General features: G+C 41.2%; 2 long non-coding RNA genes across 2 annotated transcripts in view; both read left to right on the forward strand.

The window, feature by feature from the left end:
• The first annotated feature begins 972 nt into the window (after positions 1–972).
• Positions 973–12,941, forward strand: LOC309825493. Its single transcript, XR_014297041.1, has 3 exons — positions 973–1,039; positions 12,227–12,298; positions 12,930–12,941. It is a non-coding gene; the product is annotated as an uncharacterized lncRNA (long non-coding RNA).
• A 31-nt stretch (positions 12,942–12,972) lies between these two features.
• LOC309825119 overlaps positions 12,973–20,038 on the forward strand; it is a 31,274-nt gene continuing 24,208 nt past the window's right edge. Inside the window, exon 1 of the long non-coding RNA XR_014296997.1 lies at positions 12,973–13,009. This is a non-coding gene — a long non-coding RNA (uncharacterized lncRNA). The remainder of the gene's footprint in view (positions 13,010–20,038) is intronic.

A 20,038-nucleotide genomic window follows, 5' to 3' on the forward strand; every position in this document is an offset into this window, starting at 1 on the left:
CTGAGCGTCCGGAGGGGAAACGAGGCAAGGGAGGAACAGGGTCCGGCTGCAGCGTCAGCGCCCCTCCTCCCGACTGCGGGGAAAGCGGCTGAAAACTCCTCCCGAGGCTCGCAGGCCCCTTATTCAGCCGAGTCCCTCTGCGCTCCTTCCTCCTTGAGCTAAAGTACCGGGGGGAGGGGACAGGGCAGGCGACTGGCTCAGGTAATGGGGAACATTAAAAGGTGATTGTTAACTAAGGAAAACCAGCTCTCCCAACGTGAGGAATGTAGCGCTTTTCTTTGTATATGGAGATGCCAGAGTCTGGGCTCACTGAAATCCTTCCTTTCATATGCACCTCAGCTCTCTGGGGCCTGCATTCTGTATTCGCGTATCCTGAGCTCCTCAGGGCCCGCGCCTCACGCTGGAGGGATGCAAGTGCTGATGCCTGTGACATCCATTGTTTACTGAGCTGGCAAGAAATATTCCATTTCTCACAGTCTTGAGGGGCAGACAGTGAAAAAGAGTCAGAGAATCTCACTCAGCATGTACTTTGGTTTACATATAGATAATATTTATACGTAACTGTGCTAGTAGAGGTTCTCAAGTCCAATCAACTTGTACTACTGCCCTCTAGGTATTCATTTCATCAATATCATAAGGTAAATGCCTATAGAATTGACTTAATCCATTTAAATAGGTTAATGATTTTTAAAGGAAACGTAATAGAAATATAACAACAGAACCTTTACCACTAAAGGCTGGGTCTGGAACAACCTACATAAATGTTCCTTGTTAAAATATTGAAAGATGTATTCAATAGAAATATCAACAAAAATGACAAATAATAAGGTTAGCAGAATGTTGAAATGTTCTATCTTTATCATTAAAGTGGCAGAAAATCATTTATTAGTAGGCACTGGGGGCAGAAGATGCCTGATTTTATATCTTTGTCATATTTGTACAGTTGTTTCAACAAGTAACAAAGACAAAATGGAAAAACAAGGAAGTTTGTGCCTGAGATCATGTTGATGTGAAACCAGGGATGGCCACCTTGTGCCAGGTGAGTTGTTTACCTGGCAGGTAGAACGCAGAGCTCCTGAGAAGCAAGGGTTGGAATTTTTCTACTGGGTGCCCCTTAGGTTCTGTGACTTGACTGATTGTGAGTCATGTTTTGGGAAAGACCTGATCACAGGAAAAGGGTGGGAATAGAGTGATTTGGGGAGCAGCTAACATCATTTATCACGGCTCACGGCCTGAATGAATTTTAAAGAAACAGGAACACAAATGCTTCTTATGGAATCAGAGAATGTGAGGGCTGGACAATTCCAGAAAATGAGGAACACCCGTCCCATTTTCCAGATGAGAAAACAGAGGCCCAGCAAGGTGAAATCCCTCACCCAAGTTGCACCCATCTCTCCTCCCCACTACATGGTCCATGAAAGCAGGACTCTTCCTGTCGTGATCACTGCTGAACCCCAAAAAGGGCCAGGCATCTAGCATCTGCTCCAAAAATTTTAGTTGACTGTAGGAACAATGCTATTTCTTTCTTTCTCACTCTTATTCAGGATTGTGCCAAGAACTCCCCAGTTTTCAATGTAATTCGATAAATGTAAATATTAATTGAGTTTTGTTGTGATGAGGACTTAGGCTTTGAAGGTAACAGACTTGGTTCAGATCCTGGTTCTGCCACTCAATAGCTGTTTGGCTTTGGGAAAATCACTAAACCTCTCTGAGCTTATTTCCTCCTTTGTAAAGTGGGGATAAATGTATCTGAACCAGCAGAGCACCTGCATGAGAGATGGGGACTAAATATTGGTCTTTCTCACTCTACCACGCCATCTCTCTGTTCTTCCCAGAGAAGTTGTACAGAAGGATATAGTACTTTTTAAAAATAATTAATTAATTAATTTTTGGCTGCGTTGGGTCTTCGTTGCTATGCGCGGGCTTTCTCTAGTTGTGGCGAGTGGGGGCTACTGTTTGTTGCGGTGTGCGGGCTTCTCATTGCGGTGGCTTCTCTTGCTGTGCTTGTTGTGGAGCACTGGCTCTAGGCATGCGGGCTTCAGTAGTTGTGGCCTGCAGGCTCAGTAGTTGTGGCGCATGGGCATAGCTGCTCTGCGGCATGTGGGAACTTCCCTGACCTGGGCTCGAACCCATGTCCCCTGCGTTGGCAGGCAGATTCTTAACCACTGCGCCACCAGGGATGTCCGATATAGTACTTTTTAAAAAGGCGTTTTAATTTATTTCAGAAAATATACATTTTTCTTGTAGAAAAGGTTATTCCACTATAGAAACATAAACACACAAAACCACTACAAATGCAGTATTCTATGGGTTAGATATTATCAGTCACATTTTTTAAGTAACTGGGCAAATGACAAAGCACTAGCAACTGGGGAGTAAGAAGACTCAAATCTGGGGTGCCCCCCACCCCAATTTCAAGAGCAGGATGTGTTTTTCAAATCCATATTTCATCTGGTCTTTGTTTCTCATCTATCCCCTGTGTCTGCCTTTCTCAAGAAGGCTCAGATCCTCCGCTTTCACATCCTCCCGGCTGGCTGTGCCCCAGCTCCCACCCTGGAACCTCGACATGCCTGGGTGTGCCTGCTCTCCCTGTGCCTCACCAGCTTTGCCAGGGAGCTGCTGTATCGTGCACTGCTAGCTGTACCCCAGAGTACCTAGACCCTTCTGGTGCATGAAGTACACCCTCATCACCATGAGTGCACGCCCATCCCCTTACCTTATATCCTGCCTCTGAGCCAGGCCTGGGGGTGACTACAGTGTGCGTTCAGCTATGTGAGCTGCTGGGATCAAAGTGAAGTTCCCACCTTTGAAGTTGCAGGCTTGAGGGGCACACAGTGATTTAAAGTCGGGTCACCTGACTTAAATGGGGGGCTGATTGATTTAAAGCCAGGGCAGCTGACTTAAAGCCTGCGTTCCTCAGCTGCAGGACGAGACCAACTTTGGGGGTGCACGGGTTCGCTCCAAGCCAGCACTGCTGTTCAGGAAGAGCTTCCAGTAGCGCCTTAGTGCAGGGGGACTTGGTGCGTTGTCTTGCCGCTGCCCTTAGAGGGGGACCACCTGCTCTTCTGGAGGAGAATCAGGGAGGGGGAAGTGCAGAGTCCCGGCTGGAGTTGCGGCACCCCTTGTCTGATGGCAGGCAAGGAGGGGCGGGGCTGTGTGGTGTCCTGGGGCTGGACTCACCAGGTCGACTCAGCCTCTCAGCCTCCTAACCTCCCCACACACACCCCACAAGAGTTTCCAATAATATGTAATTGCGCCTTAGGTTCTCGGTCTTCAAACTCATACCCAGGCTCCCAGGTCCCTTGATTCAGCCAATTCCTCTGTGCTCTTTCTTCTATTAGATACAGTCCCAGAGGGAGGGGCTGGGGGATGGGACTGGAGGGACCCCGGCAGCACTGGCCTCAGCTGACTAAAGAGATCCGGAGCCTGCGCTCTCACATATGTGCGAGGACCCTTAAGGTGGAATCGAGGGGGCCAGTTAGAGGCAGTCCTTGTTGCCTCAAGTGAGTATGGATCACCGTCGGGTGGGGAGCACACTGACCCCTGGGAAGTACTGTTAGGAGCATGTGTTCCTCCCTCGGCTTCAAGGATGTGGGTGGACTTCAGGACTCCAGTTCCCCTCCAGGCCTCCAGGTCCGACTGCATCCCAGTGACCTTGCGGACCTGGCTTCCTGTCCCAGAACTTGCCAGGCTCCAGGAAGAATGCAGACTGCAGAGATGTTGCCTGAGGGCTCCCGCTTAAGAAGTGCTGTCCCTGGAGACCCAACAGTGGAGGGAGGAAGGGTGAAGGGAGTAGGGGGGTAGGGTAGGGAGGGGTGGCTGCCCTGGGAGTTGTTGAGAGAGAAATATCGCCTCCCACACCCCATGCCCCCTGCAACTGACCCATTTATACCATAGGATCTCAGGGCCTTTTAGTCAGCGATGCCTCTGCTTCTTTACTCCTGTGTTCAAAACTATGCAAAACAAACTTTTCATCCTCTTGCTGCCTTGCCAGGACTTTTAGAGCACTGTTGTTTTGAAGCACTTGTTCCCTAAACTGCAGTTTGGAGCTGTCCCAGTTATTTAAAAGTGTTCTCCTTAAACTGAGACTAAATCCTACTCTTTTGGAAAAACGACCTTCACTTCAGAGATCGCCTTTTCTGCCCATTCCTTCCTTCCACTTCCCTGTTAAGAACCCCTGTGCTCAAAGAGCTTGGTGATTTATTTTCTGCTTGATGTCAAAAAGAAACCTTCCTCATGCACCGCAAAAAGCTTTCCTTGAACATAGGTGTTTCAAAACCATGACAGTGTTTTGCAGTTAGTATACACTGGGTAGACTGCCTAGCAATCCCTCCAAGAGCCAGAGGTGAGCGACACCTTTACTTATTTGATTGGATGCCCTTCAAGTTTAGGAAGGTCCCATTCTTATGCCCCAGCAGATAATACAGAGCCCTGGATGGCTGTGGCTGTGATTAGATAACTTCTGATGATTTTATTTCCCTTACTGAGCTGCTGCTTCTAGGTTAAATTCATTTTATTACCTGTCCTTTTTTTTGTTGCTGTTTGCAGTACACGGGCCTCTCACTGTTGTGGTCTCTCCCGTTGCGGAGCACAGACTCCGGACACGCAGGCTCAGCGGCCATGGCTCACGGGCCTAGCCACTCCATGGCATGTGGCATCATCCCAGACCGGGGCACGAACCCGTGGCCCCCGCATTGGCAGGCGGACTCTCAACCACTGCGCCACGAGGGAAGCCCTACCTGTCCATTTTTAAAGAAAGACTGACTAAGTCACTGTAATAGGTCAGGAGTCTGAGCTCAGGGTTGGTCAAAGGTACTCACAGGGAAGAAGGTGGATAAAAAGAGGTGGGTAAAATAGGAGGGTTGGCAAGTACAGCCAGGACAACCGTGTTCACCGTGCATATTAATAAAGGCCAGAATCTCCTCATTTATCTCTGGTGGGAAGTTCTGATGGTTTCACAGGATCAAACTCATATCATATTCAAACTAGGGGGCTTCCCTGGTGGTGCAGTGGTTGGGAATCCGCCTGCCGATGGAGGGGATGCGGGTTCATGCCCCGTTCCGGGAAGATCCCACGTGGCGCAGAGCGGCTGGGCCCGTGAGCCATGGCTGCTGAGCCTGCGCATCTGGAGCCTGTGCTCCGCAACGGGAGAGGCCACAACAGTGAGAGGCTCGCATACTGCAAAAAAAAAACCAAACAAACAAACAAAAAAACCCCACCAAACTAGGGGATTTCCCCTGAGCATAAAAGGAAGTATCCACCCCTTGCAGGAGTCACTGGTGAGGAATAAAGAAGCAGATGTAGAGAACGGACTTGAGGACACAGAAAGGGGGAAGGGTAAGCTGGGATGAAGTGAGAGAGTGGCATAGACATGTATACACTACCAAAGGTGAAATAGATAGCTAGTGGGAAGCAGCTGCATATAGCACAGGGAGATCAGCTCAGTTCTTTGTGACCACCTAGAGGTGGGATAGGGAGGATGGGAGGGAGGCGCAAGAGGGCAGGGATATGGGGATGTATGTATACGAATAGCTGATTCACTTCGTTATACAGCAGAAGCTAACACAACATGGTAAAGCAATTATACTCCAATAAAGATGTTAACAACAACAAAAACCCCCGAAAAACTAAGTCAGTCAAGCCAACGGAGACATTGTATGTGTTTACAGTTAAAGAAATCCAGAAGAGAATTCTTTACTCTGTATGCAATGAATGGTCCATTTGAAAAGAAAAAAACTTTAAAATGTTGTTTTTTCCATTTATTGTTCAGAACATCATTTTTATACCTCTGCATTTTTTACTATTCAAAGCCAAGTCACGTGAGTTACAGGGAAGCAGCTGATTGATTTAAAGTTGGGTCATGTGCTTTAAAAACCAGTGGCAGTTGATTGATTTAAATCCCGGTCACATGACATGAGGAGGGGGTGCTAAAAACTGCTTTTTCATCTCTGGCTCAGAATATCATATTTACCTTGGTTTTTCTTATGATTTAGAAAACTTGAGCTGTCTCTCCTTGGAATCATCAGGAGAAAAATACAGTATTTCAGGTTCATTTTTGAAACCAGCTTCTCACGGTTAAGGTGTATTGACTAAAAGATCTTCCTTCAAGAGATTCCAAACCTCTGTAGGACACTTCATTGTAATTGGAGAAAAAAGAAGAATGAAATCAGGCCAGCAAGCTGCAGAGGGCAAGGCAGCCCCCAGGACTAGGGAAGGAGGAGGAGGAAGGGCTGAGGGTTGCCATTAGAGCAGACAGCCTCCAGAGGGCGCTGAAGCACCGGCAGAGCCCACCTGCACTCCCACTTTGGCACTCCAGGATCACAGTTGGGTTTGGAGATGGGGTTGTTGTAACCCCAAGGAGGTGAGCAGAGAGGAGGAGTTGATTACCAGTCTCCTCTGACTCTCTGGGCCAAATGGCCTGGCTTCACAGGGGGGACAGAATTTTGCTTTCAGCAACTGATGGGGCACTTCCAGGCTGGTGGGGTTGCCCAGCGGCCCGACAGCCTGACAGGCTGTCTGCGGTGGGACCGCCCTTTGTTTCTCCAGAATCTGTACATCAGGAGGTGCATGGCTGCGGGAGCCCATTCACCGCCCTCCCCCCAAGGGGGATGGCACCTTCCCTGGCTGTACCCTATGATCACCAGGTACTTGAAATGAATGCAACTTTTTTGACTTCAAGGAAGAGCTCACATAACCCCTTCTGCCTCATAATGTGTGGGATTTACTATAATGGAAGGACATTATAAAGAACAGGTAGAAACTCACCTGTTGGTCTCCATGTAGGAGTTTATTTTGCATGAATCCCTCCTACATGAGTAGATAGCAGAGGTTTATTTTTGTTCCCGTGTGTGTAGTTGTGGCAGAGGATGTAGGTATGGTGATTTGAAGCCCTGAAAGAAATATTCTCAGAATTCTCAAACCTTCTCTTGATTGGAATCGAAAGAGACCTGGAAAAGGAGGAAAAGAAGAGGAGGGAGAACAAATGACTGTTTCTCAGTAAATTCACCTTCTTGGTTGATTGTTCTGTCTTCTTATTTCTTTTAACTTCTATGTATGTCTAATGGAATAATGTAGAAAGGCTGATTTTTATGCTTTAAAAGATTTTATATCACAAAGAAACTAGAAGTGGCTAACAGAACTTATTCAAATCAATGTTACATAGAGAGTTTGATATTAAATTTGTATACTAAAATGGGTTAATCCAAATCTTCTCTTTCTTTTTGAGTGAATATTTGTAGCTAATAATTTATGCTAGATATACAAAATTGTGAGAATGGATACCATTTTTCATCACTTAAATGATTTCTTGTAAATGAATAGATCGTACACTTTAAATGCCAATGTTGTATCTTACATGTTTTTTAATTCCTTGATTTCCAAAACTTGTGTTTATTTAATTGATTTCTATCTAATAATCTCCTCTTTATTCTTTCTTACTTTATATTTTATTGATCTATAGTTAATTTACATTATTATATTAGTTTCAGAGGTACAACATAGTGATTCATAAATGTTGAAGTTGTTCTCCATTTATACTTATTATGAAAGAGTGGCTCTATTCCCCATGCTATACTGTACATCGCTGTAGATTATTGATTTTATACATAGTGGATTCTTCCTCAGAATTTCCTACCACTGTTTTGCTCCTCCACCCTGTCTCTCCCTGTTGGTAACCACTAGTCTGTTCTTTAATCTGTGAGTCTGTTTTGTTGTTGTTGTTGTATTCAATTTTTTAGATGCCAAGTGCGATAACCTACCAGGCTTGTTTTCTCTGCGGCTTATTTTACTAAGCATAATACCCTCCAAGTCCATCCATGTTCTTGCAAATGCAAAATTTCATTTTTTGCTGAAGTCATCATAGAAAATCCTTTTTATCCCGTAACTTATTGATGACCACTTAGTTTCATTCTATATCTTGGCTATGGCAAATAACAGTTATGAACATTGGTGTGCAGTTATTATTTTGAAATAGTGTTTTTGTTTTCTTCTGATATACCCGAGTGAAATTGCTGGATATTACGGTAGTTCTATTTTTAGTTTTTTGTGGAACCCCCATTCTGCTTTCCACAGTAGCTGCACTACTTCACATTCACATCAAGAGTGTACAAGAGTTTCCCTTTCTCCACATCCTCACTAACCTTTGTTATTTGTGACCTTTTTGATGACAGCCATTCTGACAAGACTGAGGTGATATATCTCATTGTTTTGATTTGCATTTTATTGCCGATTAGCTATGTTTAGCATCTTTGTGAGTTCTGGCTGTATGTTTTCCTTGGAAAAATGTCTATTTAGGTCTTCTCATTTTTTTAAAAAAAGATTTTGGGTGTTGTTCTGATATTGAGTTGTATGTGTTTCTGTAGTTTAGATATGAACCCTTGCTTGGTCATCTTTTTGGTGTTAACCTCTTATCATGTGCAAATATTGTCTCTCCTGCAGCAGGTTGTCTTTTCATTTTGTCTTTGGTTTCCTTTGCTGTACAAAATCTTTTAAGTGTAATGAAGTCCCATTTGTTTATTTTTGCTTTTGTTTCATTTGCCTTAGTAGACTGAACCCAAAACTGTTGCTATCATTTATGTTGAAGAATGTTCTGTATTTTCCTTTAGGGGTTTTATGGTTTTACATTTAGGTCTTTATTCAGTTTTGCGTTTATTTTATATATGGTGTGCTAAAATACTCTGATTTGATTCTTTTCCATGTAGCTGACCCGTTTTCCCAGTACCACTTATTGAAGAGACAGTTTTCCCTCCATATTGCCTGCTTTGTCATAAATCAATTAAATATAAGTGTGTGGGCTTCTTTCTGGGATCTCTATTCTATTCCAGTGATCTTTGTGTCTGTTTTTGCTCCTGTCCGATTCTCTTTGATTACTGTCGCTTTGCAGTATAATCTGAAGTCAAGGTGCGTGATGCCTCCAGCTGTTTTCTTTCTCAAGATTGTTTGGCTATTTGGGGTCTTTGTGTTTCTATACAAATTTTAAAATTACTTTTTCAAGTTCTGTGAAAATGCTTTGGTATTCTGATAGGGACTGCATTAAATCTGTAGATTGTCTTTGGTAGTGTGGTTACTTTAACAGTATTAATTCTTCCAGTCCATGCACCTGCTATATTTTCCCATCTTTTTCTGTTGCCTTCAACTTCTTTCACCAATGGCTGATAGATTTCTGAGTACATGTCTTTTACCTGCTTAGGTGTGTTTGTTCCTAAGTATCTTATTCTTTTTGGTGTGATTGCATATGGTATTGTTTTCTTAATTTTTTTCTTTCTGACAGCTTTGAGTTTTGTTTTTTCTTCTTTTTCTAATTCCTTCAGGTGTAATGTTAGGTTGTTTATTTGATATTTTTCTTGTTTCCTAAGAATAAGCTTGTATCACTATAACTTCCCCCTGTGAACTGTGTTGGCTGTGTCCCATGGATTTTGGATCATTGTGTGTTCATTTTCATTTGTCCTGGGTATTTTTAGAATCCCTCTTTAATTTCTTCAGTGTTCCTTTTTTCCCCTTTTATTCCCTTCATCTGTGATGTGAGGACTATCTTTAATATTACGTTTGGATTTCTTTCAGTTTTGTGTGTGTGTGTGTGTGATTATTTAAGTTGCTGAGCTCTTAATTTCACATGGACACTAACAACCCTGCACTGTTACTCTGCTCCCCCACAGTTACTGAATTTGACCTTATATTTTACATCTACTTGTTTTGTGTGTCCCTTAACTTCTTATTGTGAATATAGATGATTTTATTAATGTTTTCTTTCATCGTTCCTACTAGCTGTGTACATGGTTGATTTATTGCCTTTGTTGAATATTTGCCTTATCCAATGAGGTTTTTTCCTTTAGTAAGTTTCCTTTCCTAATTTTTATGTTTCAGTCGTGGCCTTTTTCACTGAGAAAAGCCCCTTTAAGATTTCCCATAAAGCTGGTTTGGCGTTGCTGAGCTTTTTTAGTTTTGCTTCTCTGTAAAACTTTAGATCTTACCATCAAATCTGAAGGAGAGCCTTTCTGGGTAGAGTATTTTGGGTTATAGACTTTTCCCTTTCATGACTTTAAATATACCATGCCACTCCCTTCTGGCATGCAGAGGTATCCTGAGAAGTCAGCTGATAACTTTATACAAGTTCCCATGTCTGTAACTTGTTGCTTTTCCTTTTCTCCTTTTAATATTGTCTTTTTATCTTTATTTTTTTGCCATTTTAATTACAGTGAGTCTTGGTGTGGTCCTCTTTGGGTTGATCCTGTTTTGGCCTTACTGTGTTTACTGGACATGGCTGTCTGTTTTCTTTCCCAGGTTATGGAAGTTTTCAGCTCTTATGTCTTCAGGTATGTTCTACGCTGCTTTCTCTTTCCCTTTTTGCTTCTGGGACCAGTATAATGCAAATGTTAGTACACTTGATGTTGTTTCACAAGTCTGTTCAACTTTCCTCATTTCATTTTAATCTATTGTTTTACCGTTCATCTTCAGTGATTGCCAGTACTCTGTCCTTCAGTTTTCTGATTCATTCCTCTGTATCATTTAGTCTACAGTAGTTTCCTTTTAGTGTAATTTCCATTTCATTTATTGTATTCCTCATCTCTGTTTTGTTTTTCTTTAATGGTCTAACTCTTTTTTAAAAAATTCTAACTTCTTGCTCTGGTCGTCCATTCTTCTCCTGAGTTCTTTGATCATCTTTATAGTTATTACCTTGAACTCTTTGTTGAGGAGATTGGCTATCTCCACTTCACTTAGATCTTCTTCTGAGTTCTTATCTTGTTCCTTCATTTGGATCGTGTTTCTGTGTCACCTCATTTTTCTTAACTTGCTGTTTTTATTGCTATGTATGTAGTAGGTTCGTTACATTTCCTGACCTTGGAGAAGTGGCCTTTTGTAGGAGAGGTCCTATGTGTCCCAGCAGCCCACAGTCCCCTGGTCACTAGAACTATATGTTCTAGGTGTACCCCCTATGTGGGCTGCTTGGGCTCTTCTGTTGTGGTGGGCTACTACTGGGGGTGGTCTGGTAGGCTTGGCTGCCCCCAGAGTGCATGTTTGCCAGACTCTGCCTTGTATGGAGGCTGTCTGTGCTGCTTGGTGAGGCTAAATCTTAAGGCACAACTCTGGGGGACACCAAATCTAGTGCTGGTTCATTTATGGGTAGAGTTGCAGTCCAGGTGATATCAGGGCTAGTGCCCAGTCACTGGTCCTGGGGCTATGCTGGCTACTGGGAGGAAGACACAGGTCCTGAGCTCTGGCTGCAGGGCCCAGGAGTCGCAGAGTTGGTGTTGGATCACTGTCCCTGAGACAGCTAGCTGCAGGGTCTGGGGTATCCCTAATCTTGTATTGGCATTCTGATGGGCAGGGTCAGGACCCAGCTGAGTCCATGGCTGCTTCTGGCCTCCAAGTGAGTGTTCTGGTCACACACCCTGCTGGACGGTGGTATTCCTGGAGCTGGTGTGTGCCTGTTGGTGTATGAGGCTGATCCCACTGCTAGAGCAGGTTTGCTGTTGGGTAGGTCCAAGCTCCATCCAGTCCCTGTTCAGTAATCACCTGCTGACGGTGAGGCTGATTCCAAGGACAGAGCAGTTAATCTGGTGATCCCGTGGAGCATGTTTTAGAAAGGGAGAGGGTAGAGATGGAAACACCAGTCAGAAGACAGTTATACCCATCCAGTGAAATGAGAGACTAAGCTGGAATCAATGGAAATAAGATAGTCAGCTATCGTCAAGAGTAGCTATTTTCGAATAAAAGTCAATATGATAGAAAGTGTAATCCTGAATTAACATTACATATTAAGGATAGGAGTAACTTCCTTTCAAGTTGTGTGAAAGGGTATCTTTTATTTCTTCTGGTAATGAATTGGCCTAGAAAAATAGAACTATACTGGGAAGTGTGGAATATTCCTTCTAATATTAGAAATTATAATGATATATAGAGATAAAAACTTTGAGCTCATAATCTAGAATTTGATAAGACCACAAAGGTTGGAATCTAATCAGTGCCTCTGCTCTCAGGAAAAGTTACCTCCAAAATCTATAAAGATCTATAGTTGTATATTTAATTTATGAAGATCCTGAAGGTGAGACTCTTAAGAGAGGTGAAAGCAGGGTTAGGGGCTCTGGAAGGTTCAAATAGTAATTCCTAAAGTTTGGAGTTTAGACCAAAGCTTCTTATTTATTATTATCATTCTAACTTCTACTAGTTATTCCTACTAATTAGATATCTAATAGCTAATAGGGGCAATATTTTCCTTTTCTTTTCCTAGAGATTTATCCTGCAATAAAATACCATCTATCGAAAGGCATACATGTGAACCACTACCTTTTTTGCAGTTTATGTAAGTTACAAATATAACTTCATTATATTTGGAATTTTTATAAAGCTTAATTTTTTATAAAATTAATTTGTTACTCATTTTGAAATATGATTAAAATTACTACTAAAATTATGTAGCAAATCCTTTTTGTCTCTAGCAAAGATTAGTGTGAGAATTATTACACAGATCAGAGGAATCTTTATGGAGCAGTGGTTCTCACCCAGGGTGATTTTTGCACGCAGGTGACATTTGGTAGTGTCTGGAGATATTTTTGCTTGTCAGAACTGTATATGCTGCTGGCATCTAGTGGACAGAGGACAGAGATACTACTAAACATCCAACAGTGTTCAGGGGAGCCTCTCACAGCAAAGAATTATCCAGCCAAAAATGCCAAGAGTGCTGCCTTTCTAGAGAAATAAAGATCACTTAACACAAGTATTTAATGAACATTTACTATTTTCTGTCTAATGCACCACATATGTAATCATGAAAGTATAAATCATAATATCTTCCACAGTGAGATTTCTTTAGTGTATGGAGGGAGTAGTGATGTTATATTTCATCATATATAAATTAGAATTATTGCCAAAGGATAAATGTTCTGAAAGAATACATATTTTTCTTCTTCTTTTGCTTGTGTCTTTTTTTGTAGAAATCTTGGTTGCAATTTACTCACAGAACTGAGCTTTGGAACATCCAGGCCCGGCATGGAATGCAGTTTTTCCACAAGTAGTAAGTGAAATAGAAGGTGAATACATGTAAAAACTGTGTGTAAAAGCAATCATGCAGTTATTGGTTAGCTGGGTGTAAGACCAGTATGAATTTGGAAAACATGTCTTGAGAGACATTTATTTTATTTTTTCAAATGAGGAAACTAAGGAACAAAGAGGCCAAGAGACTTGTGTAACTCATATATATGAAACGCTCTGCTTTCCATAGTACTTATCTTTGGCACAGGCAATACAAGGCAGCAAGCAAAAACACTCAAATTAGCATTGTCATGGAAACCCACTGATGCCTCTCGAATATGCGAATGGTCCATGAAGTTCCACTTTTGAATTTAACTTTGATTCCTGCTCATGTGCAAAGTTCCTAACTGCTTAAAATGTATGCAATACAGAGATGCAAAGAACTAAGTTTAGCATCGAATTCTTCAGGGAGAAAAAGCTGTGGGAGCTTCCCCAACCATTATTAGCTCTTTTAAATGGTAAAGCAGAAAGAATTCCTGAACACCCACCACAGGGCTTGCCCAGCCAACCAGAACATTATTTTTCAAAAAGCATATATCTCTGAAGTGAATTATCTGTGGCCAGTGGGAACCTTTGAGATATGGAAAAAGACGTTGTTTGTGTTCAGCTGTAGTGTGAAAAATATATAGAAAATACATTGCTGTAGCCTAATTCAATATACTTTCTTTGCTGACTACTCTTCAATAAGAAGTGTGGGTTGTACACCCCTTCAGCTCAAAAATTCTGTGACTTCTCATGACACAAGGAAATGATAGATGGTACGTTCAGTGGCCCGAAGGTGATTTCAGACTCAAGGTAAAAATGAGCTCTTCTACACCTGGCTTTGGAAAAGACTCTCTTACCTGTCTTGTGGTTCAGAAATCCAGTTTCACACAGTTCACACATTTTGGGTTAATGAAGGTGTTGAGGCTGTGTCTGGAGCTGGATTAGCAATTCCTGCAGATGCCTATCTTTAGCGGCCTCCTTCCTTTCCCTTGTTAGTTTGCTGATGCCTACCTTTGGGAGAGAGCACCAAGGGTCAGTTTTTCTTTTGCCAGCACATCGGAGAGCAGGCTGATGAGGTCCCTTCACTAGGAGGTTTTAGTTGCATCAATACAACGTCTTAAACTCACCACCTTTCCTAAACATCCTATAACAGCAAGAGTTCCTTATAAGAATCAGAGTTTCACTATAGTTATGTAGGCAACACGGGAAAATACATGTGGTAATAAATAAATAAATAAATCACAGTTTAAAAATTAATGAATTCATTCAAAAACATTCACTGAGTACCTGGCCACTGTGTGTCAGCACTGTACTAAGTTACAGTTACAGCTGGGGTTACAAAGACGCATAGGGCAAGGACTTTGTCCCCAAGAAATTTTCATACTGGAAGGAGAAAGTTGGATGTTGATGGGAAAACATATATGAGAGCTATTCGAGCATCTATGCAGCAGGGTAACAAGGTGAGGGACGGGGGTGATGAAGTAGAAAATGAGTGGTAGGTTAGAAAAGATTTGTAATGGAAGAGGCACCAAGTTGTTCCTTTTGAATTTGTGTTCCTGTTAAGTGACAGAAAAAGGTAGTGTAAGAATCAGATCTATCTGCTGTTGTAAATAAATTAGTACTGCTAAAACTTGTTCACAGTTACTTTCAAAAGATTGTCACAGGGCTTCTCTGGTGGCGCAGTGTTTGGCAGTCCGCCTTCCGACGTAGGGGACACGGGTTCGTGCCCCGTTCCGGGAAGATCCCACATGCCACTGAGCGGCTAGGCCCGTGAGCCATGGCCGCTGAGCCTGTATGTCCGGAGCCTGTACTCCGCAATGGTAGAGGCCTCAACAGTGAGAGGCCCACGTACAGAAAAAAAAAAAAAAAAAAAAAAAAAGATTGTCACAGTATAGTAAGTCTTTGTTTTGCGCTAAGTCTTTCTAATAGACACAGCTAATTTGCTTCAGGAAACATTTGCCATGGTGAGATATAAACTTTATTGCATCTCTTTCCAAAGGCTAGCCACCAAGGGAACATGCCACCCTCGAGTTAAGTCATTTTATTACCTATAATGACATATTACTGGGGTGTTTATAAGTTTCCTGCATTAAGTAAGTTTGGAAAAGGGCCCCAGCTTAGGTGGATTTATCATGAATTCAATGCAGCTTAGGCTTCAGGGGTCCTCACTTGCAGAGGTCCCTTCCAAGGTCTTGAGAGGGGTCCTAGCGATTTTTGTATTCATAATTTTGCATGTTTTTATTACACAGGATTTTCCAAAGTAGATGAGCTTCAGGCCCCACAATACCTTGATTCATCACCGGGTGGCAGCTAATTATAAGTCAGTAGGTTTCTTGAATGAAGCCTCTATGTTATTGACAAACATCAGGTGAAGTAGTTAGCAGTGTAGTAGTCTATTTTATATGGGAAATCAACCTCAAAAATGAGCCAAGAGCTTATTAATAAAGTACCACTTTTTGAATGTTGGTAGTAATCATATCTCTTTCACATAAAATCAGGAATGAAATATATTATGGAAAACCAGCAATGGTTGACAATCCTAAATGTTAAGTATACTTTTTTTCTGACTTTAAATTGTTTCTCCTTCATTCACCTATGAAGGTCCAGACTGATGGCTTATTTTTAAAAATTCTTTTAGTCATTTCATTGATTCTAACAATACAAGCTCCATGATTTTAGAAACTGTAGGACTCCACAATGTAGAAAGGCTATATAACTTAACCAGACAGAGCACATTCACATGCTTCCTTCTCTGTGGTACATTAATATGGTACCAAGGGCTTCCCTGGTGGTGCAGTGGTTGAGAGTCCGCCTGCCGATGCGGGGGACGCAGGTTTGTGCCCCGGTCCGGGAGGATCCCTCATGCCGCGGAGAGGCCGGTCCCGTGGGCCATGGCCACTGGGCCTGCGCGTCCGGAGCCTGTGCTCTGCAGCGGGAGAGGCCACAACAGTGAGAGGACCGCGTACCGCAAAAAAAAAAAAAAAAAAAAAAAAAGTAATAATAGTATGGTACCAAGGACATAAGCACTAAGAGAGAATAAGGGGCAAATCAAAGCCTTATCCCTATTGAATTATTTACCTCATTGTTGAGAATATCAGTAAGGGAGGTGTGGCCACACTATGAAGGCAAATTGAGCTGCGGTCACAGAGTTGCCCTAACGCTCCCCCAGTCAGCTAGCGTTGGTTTCCTTTTGATAGCTATGTACACACAAAAGTTTACACACTTCAGTGTGCTGTCATCACTTTTTGCTATGTACTAGAATCCTGGCAGCTTCTCAGATTTAGAAAAGCATTAATGCTAAAAAGAAAAATAACTTGGGTCTGCCCTTTGGGGTGATTCAGGGTGGCTGTTTTATTTGTAATAGTTCAGAATTTTGAGATTGTCACACCTAGCAACTACTATGCTTTTCTTCTCCCAACTGCCTCTTATTCTTCTCAACTGTAGCATTTTCTCCCATTCTGTATGTTTTTTCAGTTGCTTGATAGTGTCCTTTGAAGGCCAAACTTTTTAATTTTTATAAAATACAACTCATCTGTTTTTCCTTTGGTTGTTGGTACTTCTGGAATCATATCTAAGAAATTATTGTCTAATGCAAGGTCATAAAGATTTACTCCTGTGTTTTCTTCTAAGAGTTTTATAGCCTTAGCTCTTACATTTGGATATTTGATCCATTGGGAGTTCATTTTCATATATGGTGTGAAGTGTAGGAGTCCAGCTTCATTATTTTGTGTGTGGATGTACAGTTGTTCCAGTATCGTTTGGAAAGACTGTTCTTTCCACATTGAATTGTTTTGGCACGCTTGTTGAAAATCAATAGACCATATATATGAGGGTTCATTTCCATACTGTCAGTTCTGTTCCATTGATATACATGTCTGTTCTTGATATACATGTCTGTTCTGTTCCATTGATATACATGTCTGTTCCAGTACCACACTGTGATTGCAGTAGCTTTGAACTGAGTATTGAAACCAAGATGTGTGAGTCCCCCACTTTGTCCTTTACCAACATTGTTTTGGTTATTCTGTTTCCTTGAATTGCCATATGAATTTTAGAATTAGCTTGGCAATTTCTGGAAAGAAATCAGCTGGGATTTTGATAGGAATTGCAATGGAACCATAAGTCGATTAGGGAATTAGTGACATTTTAATAAGATTAGCTTCCAGTCCATGAATCCAGCATGTCTTTATATTTATTTAGATCTTCTTCAATTTCTTTCAACAGTTTTGTACTTTTCAGTGTGAATTTTGCACTTACTTGGTTAAATTTTTCCCTAAGTATTTTATTTCTTTTGATGCTGTTACACATGGAATTGTTTTCTTATTTTCATTTTTGGATTACTCATTGCTGGTGTGTAGAAATAATATTGATCTTATATCCTACACCCTTGATGAATTCTTTTATTAATGCTAACAGTTATTTTCCTAGATTCCCAGGAATATGTCTTGTGGTCTTCCAGTTTCCCAGGAATATATTGGCACATTTCAAAGTCTCTGTGGACATCTCATTCCTCAGCTTTTCTTTTTAAGCTTTTCGATTGGGCTGTTTATTGCCCCAAACTGTTATCCATTGCCTCATGCAACCGCCATGTTAAAATATTTGCTTGAAAATGTTTTCCAGAAATGCAACCTGAGGAACGGCTTTTCTCACTAGACAGCTCTCAGTCAGGTCAAAGGCAAGCCTTTCAAGTGATGTCTTCCAGGGGACCACCAGACATGTAAAACAATGACAGTTCTTTGGGAATGAGGCTTTGAAGGCCCTCCCAGTCCATGCTGCTCCTTCTGGTACCAGGGATGTGGGCTGTTTTTCAAGGCTACCACTGGCATGGAGAGCAAAGGTCAAGGACAAGTTCAAGCAACACAGATCTCATTGTTCTTACAGAAATTAGTTTGTTTTCCTTGAATAAATTGCTCCCCAGTGTGCAGTAATCCTGTTGGTTAAATTTCCAGAGTTCAGAAGAAGTTGATTCTGACCATTTTTGCCAGTTTTGTTGTTGTTGTTACTGGTATTGTTGCTTCGATGGAGGGATGCATTTTCAGATGTCCTTCCTCCATCATTTTTACTGATTTTCCTGCAATATTTTTTAAAATCTCTAAAGTCACAATGACCATAGGCTAATTAAATATTTGTCATGGGAGATGATTAAGAAAAAAATAAATAAAAAGATAAATACTAAATAAAAAGAGAAATTATAATTCTCATAGAGTCTTTCCCAGATGGGTAGATGAAGATTGAAAAGGTATTTCTATATTTAGTGCTCTGAAAATTAAGTTAGATTAACAGATGTTTAACACACCCCCACTTTTTTTTTCATTCAGGTTAAACACAGGCTTTACAGTCAGAACTGAGTTCAAATTCCAGCTCTGCTTCTTACTAGCTTGATGACTTAGGACAAGTTATGTAACTTCTCTGTGCCTCAGTTTCCTCATTTGTACAATGGGGTAATATATCTATCACATAAGGTTACCGTGAGGATTGACTGTTAAATGCTGATCACAGATGCCTGGCAACCCAAAAGATGTTAGTTTTGATAATTATCTTTATAATATTCTTAAAAAATACGCTAATAATTCTTGAGTAGAGTTAACCTAAAGTTAGATATTCTTTTCTTTCTTCCTGTTTCTTTTGGTCTTTTTTCCCCTATTTGTTTTAAAGAACTAAGAAAAAAAAAAGAAAGAAAGAAATAAGAAAATCTATTCCAGCATTTTGGAATAAAATTTTGTTCCCCAAAATTTATTTGTTTATTTTATTGATATATAAACAAAATGTTATTTATTTATTCAGCAACTCTTTATTAAATACCTAGTAAATATTAGGCACTGTGTCAGGCACAGGAATAATAATGTGTGGTCCCTGCTCTCAAGCTGCTGACAATCTAGGGGACGGACAAGTAAACAGGTGATTACATACACAGTAACAAAGGCTATGATAGAAGAATACACATGGTACTATGTGATGGGAGTATGGCTTTCACCAGTTCCTCTTGGATTTATCTCTCCTTCTTTGGCTCCAGAACCAAGGAATTAGCCCTATTTTTGTCTTTGTGTAGTTTAAATCATGAAATTTTAAAAAATTTGTAGAGATAAAAGAAAAACACCTTGAATTATGGAGGACACTAGAAATAGTACTTTCCTACAGAGCAAGGGCTTCCTCCCAGCATAGTCACTTCTTGGGTTTTTAACCTGAAAAGTTCTTTGGCATATTTTTTCTTTGCTAGCTACTTTTTTTCTATTTTTTTGTCTGTTTTTCTTCTCCACTTTATCATTTAGAGACCTGGGTAGTTCCCAATGAAAGAGTGTTTTACAGATTCTTAGAGTGATTTATGGGTAAAGACAGAAAATGATTTTTTTTTTTTTTTTTTTTTTTTTGCGGTATACGGGCCTCTCACTGCTGTGGCCTCTCCCGTTGCGAAGCACAGGAGCCGGACACGCAGGCTCAGCGGCCATGGCTTACGGGCCCAGCCGCTCCGCGGCATGTGGGATTTTCCCGGACCGGGGCATAAACCTGCGTCTTCTGCATCGGCAGACGGACTCTCAACTACTGCACCACCAGGGAAGCCCAATGATTTTTTTTTAACCTTCAAGTTCCATACCAAAAAAAATGAATATAAGCTTTCATGGAAGTAATTGAAAATGCAGATCATTTTAATTCCATTCCATTTTTCAGAATTCTCAATCGTAATCCTTTGACAACAGTTAAAGATTCTTATCTTTTTAAATTGCCAGCATTAAAATATTTGTAAGTATTGCAACAGTTTCATGGCTCATGAGGTAATTTCTCCTCTTTTTGCTTTCGTCAAAGATTGAGTACTTTGGCTGAAAAGTCATAATTTAGATTTTAACTGGGTTACTGAAAATAAGACTTACTGGCAAACAAAGGGTTAAGAAAGAATATATATGGGTAAGACAGGCAGCAGAGAATGAGAACAGTGTTGAAGAACACATATAGTTATGAAGATGTAGATGCATGTAGGAATATTATTTATCCCAGAGAGCAAAAAGGAATAAGGGATACGTTATTTTTTAAA

This window comes from Grampus griseus, assembly GCF_964374135.1.
Source record: "Grampus griseus genome assembly, chromosome: 7".
In the NCBI taxonomy this organism is placed as follows: domain Eukaryota; kingdom Metazoa; phylum Chordata; class Mammalia; order Artiodactyla; family Delphinidae; genus Grampus; species Grampus griseus.